This window comes from Mustela nigripes, chromosome 2, assembly GCF_022355385.1.
Source record: "Mustela nigripes isolate SB6536 chromosome 2, MUSNIG.SB6536, whole genome shotgun sequence".
NCBI lineage: Eukaryota > Metazoa > Chordata > Mammalia > Carnivora > Mustelidae > Mustela > Mustela nigripes.
The window spans coordinates 165,471,154-165,482,734 of record NC_081558.1 but is presented as its reverse complement, the minus strand read 5'-3'; the positions used below and the strand labels follow the sequence as shown (position 1 = coordinate 165,482,734).

At 34.7% G+C, this 11,581-nt stretch overlaps 1 non-coding gene across 1 annotated transcript; it reads right to left on the bottom strand.

The window, feature by feature from the left end:
- Window positions 1–6,598: 6,598 nt before the first annotated feature.
- Window positions 6,599–6,736, bottom strand: LOC132012632 (U4 spliceosomal RNA). Its single transcript, XR_009402642.1, has one exon. It is a non-coding gene; the product is annotated as a U4 spliceosomal RNA (small nuclear RNA).
- Window positions 6,737–11,581: the final 4,845 nt, after the last annotated feature.

Genomic DNA, 11,581 nt, shown 5'->3' with positions numbered 1-11,581 from the left:
GCTAAAATAAACAAGTCAGGAAATGACAGATGCTGGCGAGGATGCAGAGAAAGGGGAACCCTCCTACACTGCTGGTGGGAATGCAAGCTGGTGCAACCGCTCTGGAAAACAGTATGGCGGTTCCTCAAAATGTTGAAAATAGAACTGCCCTATGACCCAGCCATTGCACTACTGGGTATTTACCCTAAAGATACAAATGTAGTGATCCGAAGGGGCACGTGCACCCGAATGTTTATAGCAGCAATGTCCACAATAGCCAAACTATGGAAAGAACCTAGATGTCCATCAACAGATGAATGGATCAAGAAGATGTGGTATATATACACAATGGAATACTATGCAGCCATCAAAAGAAATGAAACCTTGCCATTTGCGACATGGATGGAACTAGAGCGTATCATGCTTAGCGAAATAAGTCAAGCAGAGAAAGACAACTATCATATGATCTCCCTGATATAAGGAAGTAGAGATGCAACAGGGGGGCTTAAGGGGGTAGGAGAAGAATAAATGAAAGAAGATGGGATTGGGAGGGAGACAAACCATAAGTGACTCTTAATCTCACAAAACAAACTGAGGGTTGCTGGGGGGAGGGCGGTTGGAAGAAGGGGGGTGGGGTTATGGACACTGGGGAGGGTATGTGCTTTGGTGAGTGCTATGAAGTGTGTAAACCTGGCGATTCACAGACCTGTACCCCTGGGGATAGAAATATATATGTTTATAAAAAATAAAAAATTAAAGATAAAAAAACATATATAATCCCTAGGGCAACCAGTAAAAATAATACAAAGATATATAATTAAAAAGTCAATGGAGGAATTGAGAACTAGAATATTAAACTGGAAATGTTAAACTCAGTTTTTAAAGGGGAAGGAAAGAAGGAGCAGAGAAAAACACACAAGGGATGGGACAAATAGAAAACAAATAGTGTAATGACAGGCTTAATTCAAACTGAATCAATAATAAGACTAAATGTAAACTACTAAAGATTCCAGTTAAGAGAAACAAATTGTCTATGACATATGAAGCAAGAATATACGATAGGGAAAAGACAGTCTTTTCAATTAATGGTGTTGGGAAACCTGGACAGCTATATGCAAAACCATGAAACTGGACCACTTGCTTACACCATACACAAATATAAACTCAAAACAATTATGCTAAGTGAAATAAGTCAAGCAGAGAGAGTCAATTATCATATGGTTTCATTTACTTGTAGAGCATAAGGAATAACACACGGAAGACAATGGGAGATGGAGAGGAGATGTGAGTTGGGGGGAAATTGGAGGGAGAGACAAACCATGAGAGACTGTAGACTCTGAGAAACAAACTGAAGGTTTGGAGGGAATGGGGGTCGGGTGAGCCTGGTGGTGGGTATTATGGATGGCACTTATTGCATGGAGCACTGGGTGTGGTGCATAAAAAATGAATTTTGGAGCACTGAAATAAAATAAAATAAAATTTGAAAAAAAAAAAAAAAAACCTCAGATGGTTTAACAACCTAAATACAAGACCTGAAACCATAAAGTTCCTTTGAAAAAACACAGGCGGTAATCTCTTGGACATAGCCTTAACAACATATTTATGGATGCTTTTTCAAACAAAGGAAACAAAGGCAAAAATAAACTATTATGACTACATGAAAATAAAAAGCTTTTGCATGCCGAAGGAAATCATCAACAAAACAAAAGCCAACCTACTGAATAGTGGAAAATATTTGCAATTGATATATCTAATATATCTAATAGATATATCTAATAATATAATATCAAAATTTACATATAAGTAACATAACTGAACACTCCAAAAAATCCAATTAAAAAACGAGCAGAGGACCTGAATAGATATTTTTCTGAAGAAGACATACAGATGGCCAACAGACGCATGAAAAGATGCTCAACATCACTGTTTATCATGGAAATGCAAATCAAAACCACAATGAAATATTAACTCATACCACTCATAATGGTAGTATCCAAAAGGTAAGAAATAACAAGTGTTGATGAGAATGTTGAGAAAAATGAACCCTCGTAAACTGGTGCAACTATTGTGGAAAACAGTATGGAGCTTCCTAAACAAACAAACAAACCAAAAAACTACCAAAAAACAACCCTATGCTCAAATAATTCCTATTTAGGATATTTACACAAAGAAAACAAAAACACTAACATATATAACAGAAAACAAAAACATATATGCACCCCTATATTTATTGTAGCATTATTTACAATAGCCAAGATATGGAAGCAATCTAAGTATTCACTGATAGATGAGTGCATAAGATGTGGTGTATATATACAATGGAATATTACTAAGTCTCAAAAAAATGAAATCCTGCTATTTGCTGTGGATAAACCCAGAAGGTATGCTAAGTGAAATAAATCAGACAAAGAAAGACAAACACCACATGACCAAACTCCAACACTTACATGTGGAGTCTAAAGAAAAAAACAAAAAACAAATGAACAAAAAAAAATCAAACAGACTCTTAAATTATAGAGAACCAACTGTTATTTGCCAGAGGGGAGGTGTGTGGCAGTATGGGAAAAATAGCTGAAAAGTATTAAGAGGTACACAATTCCAAAAAAAGAGACTCTTAGATTTGAAAGGGAAAGCAAAACCCAATGTTGCCATAAGAAAGGCAGTTTAAATATGAAGACAGATGTTGAAAGAAAAATATATACCATTCAAATATTAATCATAAGAAAATTGAAGTAGCTTTATTTAGATAAAAGATGAGTTCAAAACAAGAAATATTGCCAAAAATTAAGGGAAATAATTTTAGGGAAAAGAGTAATTCATCAGTAAGATACAACATTCCTAAACATGTATGTATAATTGCAAGGCTTCAAAATGTGAGAAGCAAATATAAATAAATAAATAAATAACAGAAATTAAAGGACAAATAAAAAGATCCACAGTCATTGCTAGAAGTTTTAACACTTCTCTTTTAGTAACAGACAGAAAAGCTAGACAAAAACTAGAAAATTTATAAATTCCACAATAAAATCTAACTGCTTATCCTAACTGGCATTCATAAGAACACTTCAACCAACAAAGGCAGAGAATAATCTTTAACAAAAATGCACACGAGGGATGCCTGGGTGGCTCAGTCAGTTAAGCATCCGACTCTTGATTTCAACTCGGGTCATGATCTCAGGCTACTAGGATCCAGCCCATGCATCAGGCTCCATGCTCAGTCTACAGTCCACTTAAGAGTCTCTCTCCCTTCACTTCTCCCTCTATCCCTCTCTCTCCATCCTTCTCCCCACTTAATCTCTCTCTCTCTAAAATAAATGAAGCTTTAAAAGACTTTAATCAGTGGAAATTAAAAGCAAGTTAATTTTTAAAAAATAATAACTGAGATAACTAAAAGCTTCAAATACAAGGAAATTAAACAATCTACACTGCTTGCAAAATTACATGGATCCAAGAAGAAAACATATTTTTGATTTAATGATAATAATAAAATGATAGTATATCAAAGATGCTAAAATAAAATACTTACAAAGAAATTCATAGTTTTAAAACTTATAATAGAAAAGAAAAAAGTCTAAACCAATGACTTAAACTATTTAGGAAATTAGAGAAAGACTAAGTTATACATAAAGCAAGTAGGCAAAAGGAAATAATAAAAATAAGAACATAAATTAAAGAATAGAAAGCAAAAATAGCTAGATCAATCCAGAAATTATGAGAGAAAACACAAATTTACAAGGACTAAAAGGAAATGACATGTACTAAACACATTAAAATTATAATAAAGAAACACATGAAAAATTGTATGACAAATTCAATGTCATGGATCAAGTGGAAAACTATTTCAAAAATAAATAACATCAATATTACAGAAAATCCTTCAGAAAACAATACATTTCCCAACTTATTTTCTGAAACCAGCATAGCAATGATGCCAAAACTTGGCAAAAATATTGCCACAAAGGAAAATGACAGACCAAAATCCTTCATGAGTATGACAAAAATCTTTAACAAAATGTTAACAAATGAATTTTAGCAATACATAAAAAGTAATACATCAAGTTTTATCCCAGGAATACAAGATTGGTTAAATATTTTAAAATTAATGTAATTCATCATATTAACAATATATAGGGAAGAAAATCACATAATTATTCTAATTTCAAAAGAAGCCCTTGAAAAAATTCAATACCAAATTTTGACTTAAAAACCAAAACAAAAACTTAGAATGTAGGAATAGTAGAGAATCTTTATTAATAAATGGCATCCATGAAAACCCTATACAGTGTTGTATATAATTTTAGTGTGAAATATTGAACACTTTCACCCTAAGATTGAGAACAATGACTATATGGTTATCTTCTATTTATTTTCCTTATTATTATGATACATGTAGCTAATACAAATGCAAGAAAAAGAAGACACGAAGATTATAAATGAAAAAATAAAAGTTTCTATGCTTGCTAAGTGTTTACATGCAAAGTCCTAAGAAATCTACTAAAACCAAGCCAAGCCAAAACAAACAAACAAACAAAACAAAACAAGAACTGTATTAGATTTTTAAGGCTTCTCCAACAAAACATCACAGACTGAATAGCTCACACAACAGAAATTTATTTTCTCATAGCTCTAAAGGCTAGAAGTCTAAGATCAAAGCGTGAGTCAGTCTGGATTTTCCTGAGGACTTTCTCTTGACTTTCAGTTGGCCATCTTCTCCTTATGTCCTCACATAGTCCTTTCTCTGTGTGTACATCCCTGGTATCGCTTTGTGGGTCCAAATTTCCCTTTCTTATAAGGATACCAGTCAGATTGGAATAGGCCACTACACTCACCACATTTAATTCAATTACCCCTTGAAAGGCTCTCTCTCCAAGTAATAGTCACATTCGGAGGTACCAGGGGTTATGCGTCAATATATGAATTTGGAGAAATCATAATTCAGCCCATAACAACAACAAATAAGTAAATTTACCAACTTTGAGGGATGCAGGATAAATATACAAAATTCAATGGTATTTCACTACAGTAGCAGCAAAAAAAGAAAAGAAATTTAGAGAACAAAAAAGTTCATTTATAAGAAGAGCATTATAACCAAAATATCCTTACATAAAAATTAACAAAGATATGCAATACGATATTGAAAAAATAACAAACTACTCATATACACACCAAGGATGAATGTGCCAAACTGAGCACCACAACATGGATGAATCGTAGAGACATTATGGTGAGTGAAAGCAGCCAGACATAAAAAAGTATATACTATATTGTTCTATTTATATGAAGCTCAAGGGGAGGAAAAAACTACTCCATGGTAATACTTATCAGAACAATGTTTACCTATTTGGTTGTGGATTGCCTTAAAGGAGAGTGAGGGAGTTTTCTGAAGTGATTTATGTGTTCTATATCTTGACTGTGTGGTGATTACACAGATATATCCATTTACTAAAACTCATTGAACTGTACACTTAATTTCCCCATATTCACTATATATAAATTTTACTTCAAATGTGTGTGTGTGTGTGTGAGTGTGTGTGTGTGTGTGTGTGTATAAAACTGGAGTACCATACAATTTCCAGAGATGGGATATACTATAAAAAATTCAGAGAACAAGCTTTGAAGTCGTACAAAGAGAACAATAATCCCAGATCTGTCACCTCCTATTTTGTAACCCTAGATGATTTGCATAACTTGTCTGACCCTGTGCTCTCCAGTGAGAAAACTAGGGATGATCATAATATCCATCACACATAATTATCAGGATGCTTATATAATATATGGAAAAGGGTTAGGGCAGTAACTAGCACATAAGATGTGCTGAAAAGTACTAAAAATTGCCCTGATTAAGGTACAAAACATATATATATATATATATTTTTTTTTAAACTAAAGTAGTGATTTCATGTTTAGACTGGATTGTCTTCTCTGAGGTACATAACAATGCATGATACCTATGTGAGGGGACAGAGATGGATGAAGGATAAAAGAATAAAAGGAGAGGGGTACCTGGGTGGCTCAGGTGGTTAAGAGGCCGACTCTTGATTCTGGCTCAGATCATGATCTCAGAGTTCTGAGATCAAGCCCCACATTGGGCTCCATGCCCAGCACAGAGTCCGCTTGGGATTCTCTCTCCCTCTTTTTCTGCCCCTCCCACCACTTGTGCTTTATCTCTCTCTCTAAAATAAACAAACAAAATCTTTCAAAAAAAAAAAAAAAAAACAGCAGATGCACTGCTACAGTTAGGACCTAATGCTGACATGAGCATACCTAAAGGAGACTGAAGAACTTAATGCCATTTCATAGAAACACTGTGTGGATTAAACGAGGTGCAACATAAAAACTTATTTGGCTGGTGTCTGGTATTGAATAAACCTTCAATAAGCAGTCAAAATGAATTTATTTGTATTCACATCCTTTTCCTTTTCTTTTTCTTTTTTTTAGATTTATTTATTTTAGAGATAAAGAAAGAGATGCGTGAACACAAGCATGAGAGGCAAAGCGAGAAGGAGAGAGTCTCAAGCAGACCCTGGGCTGAGTGGGGAGCCTGAAACTGGGCTCAATTTCAAGACCCTCAGATCACAACCTCAGCTGAAACCAAGAGTCAGATGCTGACTGCATCACCTAGCTGCCGCCACATCCAGCTTTTTCTAAAACACAATGAACATGAAAGAGGTTTTTTTAAAAAAACTTTATTTTCAATTAGCTATAATTGCACCTTGGATAAACCTCATCGGCTATGATACTGCCACTGCACAAAGCTATAAAACTTTATTCAGAAAATATACTACATAAATCATTCCCTAACAGTTTACTCCAATTAGCTGGTATTCCTATTTTCACAAGATGCATTTGGAGCAGATTATTAAATCTTACTTACACAGTGACCTTAAAAACGTTACCCATCTTATAAATCCAATCTTAATGAAATACGTTTTTTTACTAGTTACTCAGTTATAGTTATCGCATTTTAATCTCCCTCCAATCAAAGCATTTTAATCATCTCTATTGCTCTTCCAATTTATTATCCTTTGTTTATCTAGTTCTAAATGTATGTGACAATGTTCCAATCTCAGCTAATTTTAAATGACTTTTGAATTTTTAAGACACTGAAAACTTTGTTAACGTTATCCTGAAAAGTCACTACATGTCTTAATGTAATCATATTTCTATCCATTCAGAAATTCTCTTAATCATGCTGCTTATCATAAGAATTATTTTGAGTGTGTGATTCTTTTTTTTTTTTTTTTTTTTTTAAGATTTACTTATTTGACACAGAGAGAGAGAGAGAGAAAACAAGCCCAGGGAGTGGCAAGCAGGCTCCCCTCTGAGCAGGGAGCCCAATGCAGAGCTTGATCCCAGAATTCTGGGATCATGACCTGAGTCAAAGGCATCCACTTAATCTACTGAGACACCCAGGTACACCTGAGTGTGTGATTTCAACATAACTCCTTTTATTTCTGTCTCAACAAAATGATTAAACATCATTCTCTGTTGTATCATTGGTCAACTTTTGATCATTTGTAAAATAAATTTGTAGGCTCTAGATTATTAGTATTTTTATTTTTTAGTGTTTTTCGTCTTTTTTTTCTTTTTTTGAAACATCTTCAATGCTGATCTGTTTTAATAATGAACAAAATCTTTCCAGGATGATGGGTAGGGAAAAATCAAGTGGATATGAAATACGAAAAATCAGTTATAGCTTTTACTGCTTACTGAGAGGCCTTTTAAGTAACAATGGAAACAATGAAAACTATCTTAAATTATCTCTATCATAGAATAATTTGAGGAAGGTAAGTGGAAAATAAAAATATTTTGGATACATCTGCTGAGAGCTACATATAATTTCTCAATCCTAAATTCCCTTAAAGTTAATCAATTACCTGTCTTGGCTTTGGAAACATTTCATGAACAGATAAGGATGATGCAGGATATAATTAACAGGGTTTTTACATATAAACATAAGAAGCTGAGATTTTTGAGGACAGGAATCACCATCCTATTCCTAAGACTGTGGATATAGGCCCTGGAAATCATTTTTACATTAATATACTTTATTTTTTTCTTTAAAAAATATGCTAAATATGTTAATTTTCGTATACAAAAGTTAAATTTAGCCCAGACCTGGAATGAAATTCCACACTTTCTCTTTTAATATAATTTAAATTAATTATAGTTTTTTTTTAAGTTTTATTGAACATTGCTATTTTTACCTTCCATATATATGTATCAATTTTAAACTTTTCTTAGTATGCAGCAAAGGATCAGTAAGACAAAGATGTTCTTTCCTTATGAATATCATATATATCTATAGCATACTTCAACTGTTTAGGGAGCATTACTACAGCTCAGAATTCTGACATAAAAAGACTAGAGAATGATGAGTTGGAAAAACTGATTAATGGCCTTCTTTGTTGTTAATGTTTAGTTTTTTAAGATTCTATTTGTCAGAGATGGAACACAAGCAGGGGGACAAGCAGGCAGAGAGAGAGAAGCAGGCTCCCCACTGAGCAAGGAGACCATGCTGGGACTGGATCCCAGCGTTCTGGGATCATGATCTGAGCCAAAGGCAGACACTTAACTGGCCGAGACACCCAGGTGTCCCGGTTGTTAATGTTTATTTTGTTCTGTTTTGTTTTGGGCTACTTTGGATGCACTAAGAATGAATATAAATCACTCCCATATACAGGCAATCAGGAATCCAAAATGCATTTACAAACAGATGTAAAACTAGTCAGTATCTACATGGCAATAATCAATCACATTCAACCTGACACATTTTCATTTGAATTTATGTGGACAGAAATTACTTGCATTCTTCCTAGTTTTCTGAAAATAGCTTTGTAACATAGTTCAAAGAAAACAAAAGACAGAGATAGCCAGAAAGGGTACACTACATAGAGCAATTCATAATCTTGTTTGCCCATTTCAAAGTCTTCCACAATTTTTCCTTACACTAAAATATCTCCTTAAAATTCTTAAACTCCTTATAGTTGTATCCTAATTAGAGATGAAATTAAGAGTTTTAGTTTTGAAGACTTTAAGTAATGACAACATGGCCCTTTACAGCTCACACAGAGATTATGGAGTATATTGGAAATATGGAAATATTCTTCCTGTAAATAAGAAAGAGAACAAGATTTTGAAAGTCCCTACTATGGATAAAAACAAACGTTTCTAGGGGGAAAAGTGATAGGTGCTGATGGGGTAAGAAAACTTAACACCACGATTTGGGGCCGTGTCAGCAGGGAGCACTGCTGTGTGGAAGAGCACCAACCCATGCAGAGCAGCAGAGCCCACAACAGAGCAGGAAACTAGGGATGGAACTGAATATGGTATCTCATGTTGTTGGTGGTGTGGATTGCAATGACTGCAGGCAAGGAATGAGCCCTGTTTCTAGCTTTCCAGATCTACATAAACCCAAAGTTCTTCAATGGGGGGAGGGATTTTAAAAATTCTTGATAGCGGATGAGGCACCTGGGTGGCTCAGTTGGTTAAGGGTGGGACTCTTGACTTCAGTTCAAGTGATGATCTCAGAGTTGTGAGATCAAGTCCCACATCCAGTTCATGCTGGGTATGGAGCCTACTTAAGATTCTCTCCCCTTCTGTCCCTACCCACTCCTCTTAAAAATAACAACAACAAAACCCTGATACTGAATTTCTAGTATAACCTCAGGCTGGATTTAATTTGACTTACAAAAATAGACTAATGTGACAGTTCTAGAACTGAAATAGAGTCTTCTTGATACAGTGCTAGGCCACTGATTAGTGCATTACAAGAAAGGATTATTTGTTCTGCATTTGCTTTTATTTTCACAGCCGATTTAGCATAGATTTCTTACTCTGGGAAAATGAAGATAAGAAATATAATACTAAAATGTGATTTTTTTGTGTGGAATGCATGTGACAAATGGTTTCCTAAAAACCTCACAGTTTTAGTGTTTTTTCTAATAATTTCAAGATCAGACATTTGTAATGTGTTAAGGAAATTCAGTATGGCATGTGAATGAATGAGCTTTCCTACCAGTCTATGAAATTTTCATCAGTCACGGTTTCACTGAAAGAGATTTTACCTCTAGAAGAGCCAACATATTCCTTTTATAGATATTTCAGGAAACAACATGAGTTATCAGAATATTATCACCCTTAAAAAGATCATAACATCATTTATATCTATCCAAACACTTAAAGGTTGACTCATATATCTATTTATTAGGTATTCATCCAGTGATTTCTAGGTGTCAGAAAGCGTGCCGAGGACACAGCAATGGGTTGAACAGGGAAAGTCCCTGCTCTCATAGAGCTAGTATTTCAGTGAGAAGGGGGAAAAAAAAGGAAACAAATTATAGGCAGAAAAATTAAGTGTACAAAGGGGACATGAGTACCAAGGCAATGGAGAATAAAATTTACTGAAGGGGTCACGGAAGGATTTAATGGAAAGTTAACAACTGAGCAAAATTCTAAGACTATAGAAACAGAGATATATGTAGATGGCTAAACAAAGAGATTTGCAGGAGAGGGATAAAACCCAAAAACTAACAGCAACAACAAAACAACATATACCCCAAGGAAGGAGGATGTAGTGTGTCTGGAATGTTAGGAAGAACATAAATGTACGGCTAGACTGACTGAGAGGAGCGCGGTAGAAAATACTAAAGAGACATCAGAGCTATACACTATTGTAAGGACTCCTGAAACAGAACTGATGATAGCAGTTAAATTCCAAGACTTCCAGATATTTACACAGGTATTAATGTCCAATATATTGTGTTTAAATTTGATGGTTATAAAATATTAACTTGTAGCATTAAATTTGCAAATGATTAAATTGTGCTGTATGTTCAGTTGCTATAACTGAGATCTAAATTATCAGTGATTAAAACAAGGTAAATGTTTATCTCTCTTGCATAAAAGTCTATTGCTAAGCAAATAGGCTGGCAGGATGGTTCCGCAGTATCAGGTACCCACGTTCCTATTAACTCCTCTGTCTTCAGGATTTTACCTTTCTCAGTAGCATCCACATGACTACTCTTGTGAGTGGGAGTGGGAAAAGGGAAATGTAAGGTTAGGGCTTTTCCTGTTAAGGGGTGACCAAGCAGTTGTACACATTTCTTCCCCATTGGAAAATATTTACTCAAGAAATACCAATAACTTGGGGCGCCTAGGTGGCTCAGTGGGTTAAGCCTCTGTCTTCGGTTCAGGTCATGGTCTCAGGGTCCTGGGATCGAGCCCCACATCTGCCTCTCTACTTGGCAGGGAGCCTGCTCCCTCCTCTCTCTCTGCCTACTTGTGATTTGTCTCTCTCTCTCTATGTTAAATAAATGAATAAAATCTTAAAAAAAAAAGAAAAAAAGAACTACCTATAACTTAAAGGAAGGCTGAGACAGGTAGTCTTTATTCCAAGTGGTTATGTGCCAAGTTAAAATTAGGGGTTCTACTATTAGATAAGAGGATAATGGATATTAGAGAACAAGTAGTTGTCTTTAGTTTAAGCAGATTCAAATAATACTTTAATTTTCAGATGCACTAAACATCCTTAAAAAGTGTGATATAAAGGAAAGAATACCTAACAAAAGGTCAAAGGATGTTAGTTCTACTCCAAATCTAC